Source organism: Moschus berezovskii, chromosome 18 (assembly GCF_049115385.1).
Source record: "Moschus berezovskii isolate FMDL1 chromosome 18, NW_MosBer_1.0, whole genome shotgun sequence".
Classification (NCBI taxonomy): domain Eukaryota; kingdom Metazoa; phylum Chordata; class Mammalia; order Artiodactyla; family Moschidae; genus Moschus; species Moschus berezovskii.
The window spans coordinates 44,076,769-44,087,063 of NC_142477.1; the positions used below are offsets into that span (position 1 = coordinate 44,076,769).

Here is a 10,295-nt window from a genome sequence, read left to right on the forward strand (position 1 = left end):
TAAATAACAAACATTCTGGTAATTTTCAGTCACAGCTCTCTTATTACTTGGTATCTTTTAATATATTTCATCATGAAAATTTTCACACACTTGCAAAAGTGCAGAGAACAGTTAATAAACCACATACTAATCATTCAGACTCAATGACTATCAGCTCATGGGAAACTTCTACTTTTTACACACTGCTATTTCAAATTGAATGATTTTAGGGCAAATTCCATGTATGATAATATTAAATCCAAAATATTTTGATATATTAAGTTGATGTTCTAATATAGTCAATCAATCAATTCATATTTTAAAAATCACCAATTAATGGATGAACTGGGATTTTCTCAACTCACTGATTAGTATCCTAGATACAATATAAATGGAATACATTAAATTCTGTTTCTTAACCCAAGTTGTATGTGGGGAAATATATATGCACTTATTTATACAACTTGTAGGTAAATTATAAAAACTGAAATTAAAACTTTACAAACATACATTATCCTAAGTTAAAGGTAACCACACTCTCTGGTTTTGCAATTACTATTTGAATACAATGTTGAAGAGAAAACTGATTTCCTTGAATCTATATATATTGTAATCACTGCATTTAATCTTTATAGCCTAAAGATCTTTTAAAAGGATTGAAGTTTGTATACTTTTTTTTTAATCAAAACATTATCCTTTTTTTGGGAAGAGCAAATGAAAATGCATACATCTTTGATTTAAAAAGTCAAACCTAAGACCTTGGCCTCATTTTGTCTACTATACACTAAGTAAAACAAAATGATGACTAAATTATTTTATTATGTATCACATTTATACAAGACATATTTTTTACCTTCCCATATAGGCAATAATATAATTTTATTTCATTACTGCATATCGTTTGGAAATGTCATTTGGCCAAAATACTAAGAAAATTTTCATATATCTCTGAAAATACATATAAGGACTTTTTTACAGTTGCTATAGAAAAATAGCATAGTTCTAAGATATAAGAATGCATTCTATTTAATAATTATATAATATTTGTACTGAGTACTAAATGGCTATATATGGAGTCAGAGTATCTTTGATAGCTTGTATGAAAAACATGTATATAAACTTGCCTTTACATGCCCTACAGAAAGTGTTACAAAATGTATACTATATCAAATACAGACAAACTGTCATTAACACAAAATGGCTAAGGAGCCAAACACAAAATGTCTTTCCTGGCCCAACAAAGACAATTGTGGACCAAGAAGAGATGAATGCCAAAATCTATAATAAATCAGATAGCTACTGACAAAATATTCTGAAAGGACACTAGAAATGCCTAGATGCCTATTTCCCAGGTTGAATGATTAATTTGTAAAGTACAAAGAAGAGAACAGGAGCTAAAAAATATAATCCAAGAGGACACCCCACATAAATATCACTGGGGGATGAGGAAATTATGGAGCTACCTTTCTAAAACAGAAAAATTAGCAAGTATCTAAATTAATGAGTTTGGCAGAAAACCCATGGAGTCAGAACACTGAAAAATGGCACAGTTCTCAAAGTAAATAATGCTGGTTTGCAGACACAAAGAGTCATAAAACTAATCTTGATTTTGCCTGGAAATTCTAAGATGCAGTATTTTAAGTTGTGGCTCCATTGTACATTCTTGTCTCCTTTGTCAAAGATTAATTGACTGGAGGCATGTGGGTTAATTTCTGGGCTATCTATTCTGTTCCATTGATAAATATAAAACCTTTCTCCTTCGAGCCGGAATCGAACCAGCGACCTAAGGATGGCCACAGACAGGCATCTACAGTCCTCCGCTCTACCAGCTGAGCTACCGAAGGGAACACACATATGACTGAAAATATAATGAATATACAATGGAGAAAAGACAGTCTCAGCAAATTGTGTTGGGAAAACCTGACAGCCGTATTTAAATCAATGAAATTACAACATTCCCTCACACCATACCCAAAAATACATTCAAAATGACTTAAAGACTTAAATATAATACATGGCACCATAAAACTCCTAGAAGAGAACATAGGCAAAACATTCTCTGAATAGTAACAGTGTTTTCTTAGGACAGCTTCCCAAGGCAATAAAAATAAAATTGAAAATAAACAATGGGACATAATCAGACTATTAAGCGTTTGCACAGCAAAGGAAATAATAAATGAAACAAAAGACAACATACAGACTGGGAGGAAATATTTGCAAACAATGTGACTGGCAAAGGATTCATTTCCAAAATATACAAGCAGTTTATATAACTCAATAACAAAATAAATAACCCAATTTTAAAAATGGACAGAAGACCTAAATACACATTTCCCCAAAGAAGACATACATGTTATCAAAACACACATGAAAAGATACTCAGCATAGCTAAGTATTAGAGAAATGCAAATCAAAACTACAGTGAGGTATCGCATCACACTGGTCAGAATGACCATCATCAAAATGTCTGCCAATAACGAATGCTGGAGAAGGAGTGGAGAAAAGGGAACCCTCCTATTCTGTTGGCGGTGATATAAATTGATGCAGCCACCATGGAAAACCGTATAGAAATTTCTTTAAAAGCTAAAAACAGAGTTACCATATGATCTAGCAACCCCACCCTTGGGCATATATCTGGAAAAATCTCTAATTCAAAAATATTTATGCACTTCTATGTTCATAGCAGCACTATTTACAATAGCCAGGGTATGGAAGCAACCTAAATGTCCATCAACAGATGAATGTATAAAGAAGATGTGATTCTTATATGCAAAGGAATATCACTTCTTCGTTTAAAAAAAGAGAACTAATGCCACTTGTAGCAACACGAATGGACCTAGAGATGATCATATTAAGTAAAGCAACTCATACAGAGAAAGACAAATTATCATGTGATATCACTTATATATGGAATCTAAGGAAATGGATACAAATGAAATTTACAAAATGGAAACAAACTCATAGACATAGAAAGCAATATTATGGCTACCAAAGAGGGAAGATGGGGTAAGGATAAATTAGTAGTTTGGGACTGGCAGATATAAACTGTTGTTGTTCAGTCACTAAGTCGTGTCTGACCCTTTGCAACCCCGTGGACTGCCACATGCCAGGCTTCCCTGTCGGTCACTATCTCCCGGAGTTTGATCAAATTCATTGAGTCAGTTTCGCTATCTAACCATCTCATCTGCTACTGCTTCCCTCGTGGCCCAGTTGGTAAAGAATCGTCCCCCAATGCGGGAGACCTGGGTTGGGAAGATCCCCTGGAGAAGGGAATAGCTACCCACTCCAGTAGTCTTGCCCAGAGAATCCCGTGAACAGAGGAGACTGGTGGGCTACAGTTCCTAGGGTCGCAAAAGAGTCGAACACAACTGAAGCGACTGAGCAGTAGCATGTATAACTGAATCACTTTGCTATATACCAGAAGCTAACACAATGTTACGGAGAAGGCAATGGCAAGCCACTCCAGTACTATTGCCTAGAAAATCCCATGGATGGAGGAGCCTGGTAGGCTGCAGTCCGTGGGGTCTCTAAGGGTCGGACACAACTGAGCTACTTCACTTTCACTTTTACACATTGGAGAAGGAAATGGCAACCCACTCCAGTGTTCTTGCCTGGAGAATCCCAGGGATGGGGGAGCCTGGTGGGCTTCCGTCTATGGGGTCACACAGAGTCGGACACGACTGAAGTGACTTAGCAGCAGCAGCAGCAGTAACACAATGTTATAAATCAAGCTTACTTCAATAAAATGAATAAAGTTATGACTAAGTAATGTGGACACCTGCAGACTGTTAAGGAAGAATGTCCCAGTGTGTCTGGGCTAGTAACAGGGAAGTAAGTTACTTTCTACTTAAAAGAATTTATAGCAAGGAAATTATAACCCAGCATTATCATATACTCTGTGTAGTTACAAAACTTTAATTCTTCACACATGGCAATTGCTGGTATAATTTCCCACAAGATATTACTCATTATTCCTCACCATTAAATTTTATTACTAAGATTTAAAAGAATATGTCTATTATGATTATTCATGCCATTCTTATTTTATTTGACCAATATTAAAAAAAAAAACTGAGAAGTGGCTCCTAGTTTATACCTAAGAGACACAGAGTTTGGAAAATTCAGCATTTTAAAAGACTGCATTTGAATGGACTGCAGTTTATTACAATTGCTCTAAAGGAGATTGGGAATCCTTCACCTAGTTAAAAATGATTTTAAAATAAACTATACAAAATACCTGTTGGAAATGATAGTAAGGCAATATGAAATAAGCACATTTACACTTCCAGTTATTAAGTGGTTTGATTTGATGGTAGGACATTTGCTGGAGTTAATAGTTATAGGGGTAATTGAAATATAAATGATTTAGAAATTATGCAGATAGCTTTAATGTGAAGTAAATATTGTCAGGTCAGCTAATAAGTAATATGGCACAATGGTTTCAGACTAACACAGGATAATTTTAAGTATCTGTCACTGATAAATATTAACCATTTAAAGTCTAGGCTATAAACAAGTCTGTATAATCTATACTGCAAGCAATGGGCAGAGGAGAAGAAAAGCAGAAACCATTATGTGCTAAAAGTAGGGAAAGCAAAGAAGAGAGATAAACAAAAGTTAGATGAAATTTGAAAATTATCCAGTTAATGCAATGTAAAAACCTTGACTGATTATTTGGATGAAGATACCAAATTTGGCACCTCTAGATTCCTGTTTATTTGACCAGGAGTTGGTGATGGACAGGGAGGCCTGGCGTGCTGTGATTCATGGGGTCGCAAAGAGTCAGACACGGCTGAGCGACTGAACTGAACTGAACTGAACTGAATTAACTTGTTCCTCTTCACTTCACTTTATATTGTGTAACTGTGCCTAAAACTACCGTATAATACAACACCCAGATGAAAATGGGGTGATTCCTTCAATTATTCAGATGTTTTGCCCCTATTAGTAAGGTTTGATTTTTTCTTTTTTCATTAAGGTATTCTGGCAGTATATATCAACAGAAATCACACACAAGAGGTAAATTTTTGTTTAATCTCCAAAGACACATACCAGGGCAAAGAGAATGAAAGATAATATTTAAAAATAATTAAAATTTTTAAAAATAGTGTTGGAAAATATACCTTCATCTGACAATAATTAAAAGAGAACTTCATCAACCACATTTCCCTCAGTGTTTCAGGCTCCCTATAATTTATTCTCTGAAAATCACTCCCAGAGAAGACTACAGACACACTAATAATGTTAAGTACAGTTGATCTCATGGACAGAGGAGCCTGGTGGGCTACCGTCCATAGGGTTGCAAAAAGTCAGACATGACTGAAGCAACTTAGCACACACCCATACCGAGTCCTTAGTACATACTGTAGGCACTAGGGTAAGCGACACATTATGGATGTGATTCTGTTAGACCCCATATGAGGATTAAAATGCATTAACCCATCAGTGCCCAAGGCTTGAACTTTCAATTGAGTCATCAGAGAATGCAAAAATTTCAATGAATAAATTCATAACCATTCAAAATGACTTGTCATTTGGCTATGCTGCTGCTGTTGCTGCTGCTGCTAAGTCGCTTCAGTCGTGTCCAACTCTGTGCGACCCCATAGACGGCAGCCCACCAGGCTCCACCGTCCCTGGGATTCTCCAGGCAAGAACACTGGAGTTGGGTGCCATTTCCTTCTCCAATGTGTGAAAGTGAAAAGCGAAAGTGAAGTCACTCAGTCGTATCCAACTAGTAGCGACCCCATGGACTGCAGCCCACCAGGCTCCTCTGTCCATGCGATTTTCTAGGCAAGAGTACTTGAGTGGCTTGCCATTGCCTTCTCCAGTCATTTGGCTATAAATATCCTCAAATCTTCTTTCCACAACCATAGCCTTTTGATATCCCTTAATAAATATTATTCCAATAATTTCATTTTTCCCGTGCTGTCTTATAACATTAAGGTGAAGGAGTTATTGGAGTCTGGGTCCAGCACCAAGCTTGGCAGTTAGACCTTTACCTATAGTTTTGAATCGTGCATCTGTTTTATAAACTGAAAATTAATTTGTAGTGGGTTTTGCTCTTCTGTCTTTTGATTCCTCCTTTGAACCCAGACATTTTCAAGTTTGAAACTATTCCTCCAGAATTTAAACTCCAAGGACAGTCTTTGTTCTTACTTCTGTATTTTCAAGCTAAAATTAATATTTATCCATAGAACTTCTCCTTTCTTTTATAACTAGTATGCATTATGGATCCCTTATATTGCATAGTATCAGACTGTCAAGTCATTTCTGTGGTGGGTCAATATTTTAGGCAATGGAATAACTTCTGTTATCATGTTGTGCTTAGTCTCTCAGTCCTGTCTCTTTGTGACCCCATGGACTGTAGCCCACCAAGTTCCTCTGTCCATGTGGACTCTCCAGGCAATAATACTGGAGTCGGTTGCCATGCCCTCCTCCAGGGGATCTTCCCAACCCAGGGATCAAACCCAGGTCTCCAACATTGCAGGTAGATTCTTTGTCTTCTGAGCCACCAGGGAAGCCCAATTATATTCTCAGTAAACAAGCCTCTCTTATTGGTAAGGAAAATTCTGTTAACCGTGAGGCTCTGTGCTTTAAGGAGGAGGGTGCAGTTCAAGGTTGGGCAGTGTCTCAAGCAGCAGCCAGTGGGAAATAATCTATACAGCGGAACCTCTGTTACAGTCCCTGGGTCTCTTACTACTAGCACTAGACCTCAGATTGGAATGCAAGAATATTGGTGGTGGTTTGGTTTAAACACTAAATCATGTCCGACTCTTGCGACCCCATGGACTGTAGCCTGCTAGGCTTCTCTGTCCATGGGATTCTCCAAGCAAGAATACTGGAGTGGGTTGTCATTTTCTTCTTCAGGGAATCTTCCCAACCTAGGAATCGAACCCAGGTCTCCTGCATTGCAGGCAGATTCTTTACCAACTGAGCTCTAGGGAAGATATATCCACCTTCTAATCTATACACACACATAAACATGCATATACACACGCCACTTCAGTTTTTCCTTCTGGGAAATACTTTTCCCTTTAAACTCCGTTGTTCATGTAACCCATCTTTATATATGGTAACCCTCCATGGGACTGGCTCTAGGTTCCAAACTCCTTCCACCCAGCCCCCAAAGTATTGTCTTTTTATTGAATATGTACTGGATTGTTTTGACTTCTGTTAGATTTATATCACCTCATCTCCTCCCAGTGTCTCAATGACTTCAAAGAGCTATACAGGCCATTGAGGTGAGCAGAGGGTGAGGGAGAGAGGGGGAGTGGCCAGGGTCTGGATATTTTAAAAATAATGATATTAGGTCCATTAAGAGAAGTGCACTCTTAGACAAACATCATTCCTATCTGATAAATAACCTCTTCAAAGACTGGGTGTGGAGGCTTAGAAGGGGCTCTGGATTGCTAATTAATGTCAGAGTATAAAAAGCAGATTTAAACAGGATTAAGATCACATTTCCATGATTGAAACATTACTATTTTATGTCAAGTGCATTTATCTCTGGCAAGAGTGTAATCTAAAGAATGTTCAAACATATGATATTGTAAATGAGGTCATAAATTGTGAGTGTGGTTTTACTATAATACAATCTAGAAATTCAAATGGATTGTTTCTTTTGGCAGCTTGTTTCAAGACTGTAAGACATTATAATTTATAAATCTCTCTCTTTTTCATGCATGTGTGCACAAATATATGTGTGCCTGTGAAGTTTTATTAGTAACTTCACTGAGATGAACCATTAAACTACTGATATTAAAAATTACATAAGTACTGAATTAAATCTTGCCAAACTAAACCATTTTTTGCATATTTTAAGCTTTAAGACTTTCTAATAATCTTGAATTGTATTTCTTTAAATGATTTTTCACTTTCAAATAAATCTAAACCAGTGTGAATGTCTTTTGGATTTTGGTTGCTTCATATTAAAAAGAAAATGTTAACTTTATAATGTTGTGAAATGATTTTCTTGGGAAGATAGACTTTTCTTTCTATACTATAATGTATCCTACAAAACAATCAGCATCAGTCAAACTTGAGATCATTTTTCTTCCCTCACAGCTATTCTTATTCATTTCTTTTAAGGCTATTATCACTCTTTAATTTTGTACCCATTTGTTGGGAGGTTTGAAAATCTGATTATACTGCAAATGTATCAGGGAACCAAAAGTATACTGGGTATTCCAACCAAGAGATTTTAATGTAGGGAAATGATTAAACAGATGTTGGAGAACTGAAAAGTCTAAAAATGAATACTATGGTAATTATTGCAAGAAACTGCTGTCATCTCTAGGGTTGGAGAAACAAATAAAGTAATTTGAGGTTATCAGAGAATGCAGATGTTTGGAGCAGTGGCTCTAATGAGTGGAGATTTCAATCTCTCAAAAGGTCATTGCCCAGCTTCTGTGGGTAGTCTGAGGGTAATGAGACTGTGAAAGTGTGGCCATTCTGGGAATCTGGAAAAAGGCTTGGCTCTGCATCATCTGCTATTGCCAGTGAGGACCATTGCTAGCGCAATGCCAGTAACAGCATCAAGATACACAGAAAGAACTCAATCCCTTCTTCTTGTCTTCCAATATCCTTTAATGCCCCCTATTGGCATAACCTAACATAGAACCAGTTACTAAAGCAAAAACACAGTTTGCAAAGTTCCATTATCTCTTATCAAAGAAATGGAAAAGTGGGTTTGTCACCAAAGAAAAACAGCTTAGCAACTAGCATATGCAGTTGACAGAATAATGGCTCCTCCACAATTATCCACATCCTAATCCCTGAAACCTGTATACATATTATTTTACATGGCAAAAGGGACCTTGCAGATGTATGTATTGTTAAGGGGATGAGATGAGGGGATTATCTTGAGTTATCTGGCTGGGTCCAAGAGGAATACAGGAGCGTCAGAGAAGACAGGAAGACAGAAGTAGAAGACCAAGAGAGCTATTTAAAGATGCTGAACTGCAGTAAATAAGGTGTTGGATTTTAAGTATACACTGCTGAGTAGTGAATGAAGTTTTCATTCTTTTTAAAACTTATTTACCCTACCAAACATTTCTCTTTTATTTTGTAATCAGAGTTTTAACTCATGACAATTAAGAAAATGATGCTTTCTATTTCCCTCTTCAAAGACAGGCAGGATGGAGCTTAGAGAAAATTGTGCAGACACTGTCAATTAGGTGCTCAATAAATATTGCCAGCTAACAAATATCCCTTTTTACATGGTCATTACTTCCTCTAAGAAGTTTGAGTATAATAGATTTTCTTTCTTTCAGGAAAAAACTGCTCACTGAACTCAACAAAGTTGTCCCCTGCTGTTGGGAGATCAGAAACATGTCCATAATCCTTCAGTTCAGTCACTTGTGTGGGTTGATCGTTGAGCAAACACTATAGTCAGCTCTTAAAGAGAGGAAAAACAGTCATGTGATGGCCTTTAACTTTGGGGAAAAAAATATGTGTCTGTGCTAGGGGTGAGAGAAATGCATGAGAACTAAAAAAAAAAATTTTTGTGTTGTTCAGTCCTTAAGTTTTGTCTGACTCCTTGTGACTCCATGATTTGCAACACGCCAGCCTCCTCTGTCCTCCACTGTCTCCTGGAGTTTGCTCAGGTTCATGTCCATTTAGTCAGCAATAGTATCTAATCATTTCATCCTCTGCCATTCCCTTCTCCTTTTGCCTTCAATCTTTCCCAGCATCAGGGTATTTTCCAATGAGTCAACTCTTCTCATCAGGTGGCCAAGCTATTGGAGCTTCAGCTTCAGCATCAGTGCTTCCAATGAATACTCAGGGTTGATTTCCTTTAGGATTAACCAGTTTGATCTCCTGCAGCCCAAGAAACTCTCAAGAATCTTTTCCAGCACCATAGTTCAAAAGCATTAATTCTTTGGTGCTCAGCCTTCTTTATAGTCCAACTCTCACATCCGTACATGACTACTGGAAAAACCATAGCTTTTTCTATGCAAGGCAAAGACTATACGGGCCTTTGTCAGCAAAGTGATGTCTCTGGTTTTTAATACACTGTCTAGGTTTGTCACAACTTTTCTTCCAAGGAGCAAGTGTCTTTTAATTTCAGGCTGCAGTCACCATCCACAGAGATTTGGGAGACCAAGAAAATAAAACCCGTCACTACTTCCACTTTTTCCCCTTCTATTTGCCATAAAATAATGAAACCGGATGCCATGATCTAAGATTTTTTTCATGTTGAGTTTCAAGGCAGCTTTTTTCAGTCTCCTCTTTCACCCTCATAGAATTAATATGAATTGAGGAATTCACTGGTTGGTCAGCAGTCCATGTCTTTTAAACAAGATGCTGTTTTAAGT

At 37.1% G+C, this 10,295-nt stretch overlaps 1 non-coding gene across 1 annotated transcript; it reads right to left on the bottom strand.

Annotated features, from left to right (window-relative positions):
• Positions 1-1,734: 1,734 nt before the first annotated feature.
• Positions 1,735-1,823, bottom strand: TRNAY-GUA (transfer RNA tyrosine (anticodon GUA)). Its single transcript is given in 2 exon segments — positions 1,735-1,770; positions 1,787-1,823. It is a non-coding gene; the product is annotated as a tRNA-Tyr (tRNA).
• Between the last annotated feature and the right edge of the window lie 8,472 nt (positions 1,824-10,295).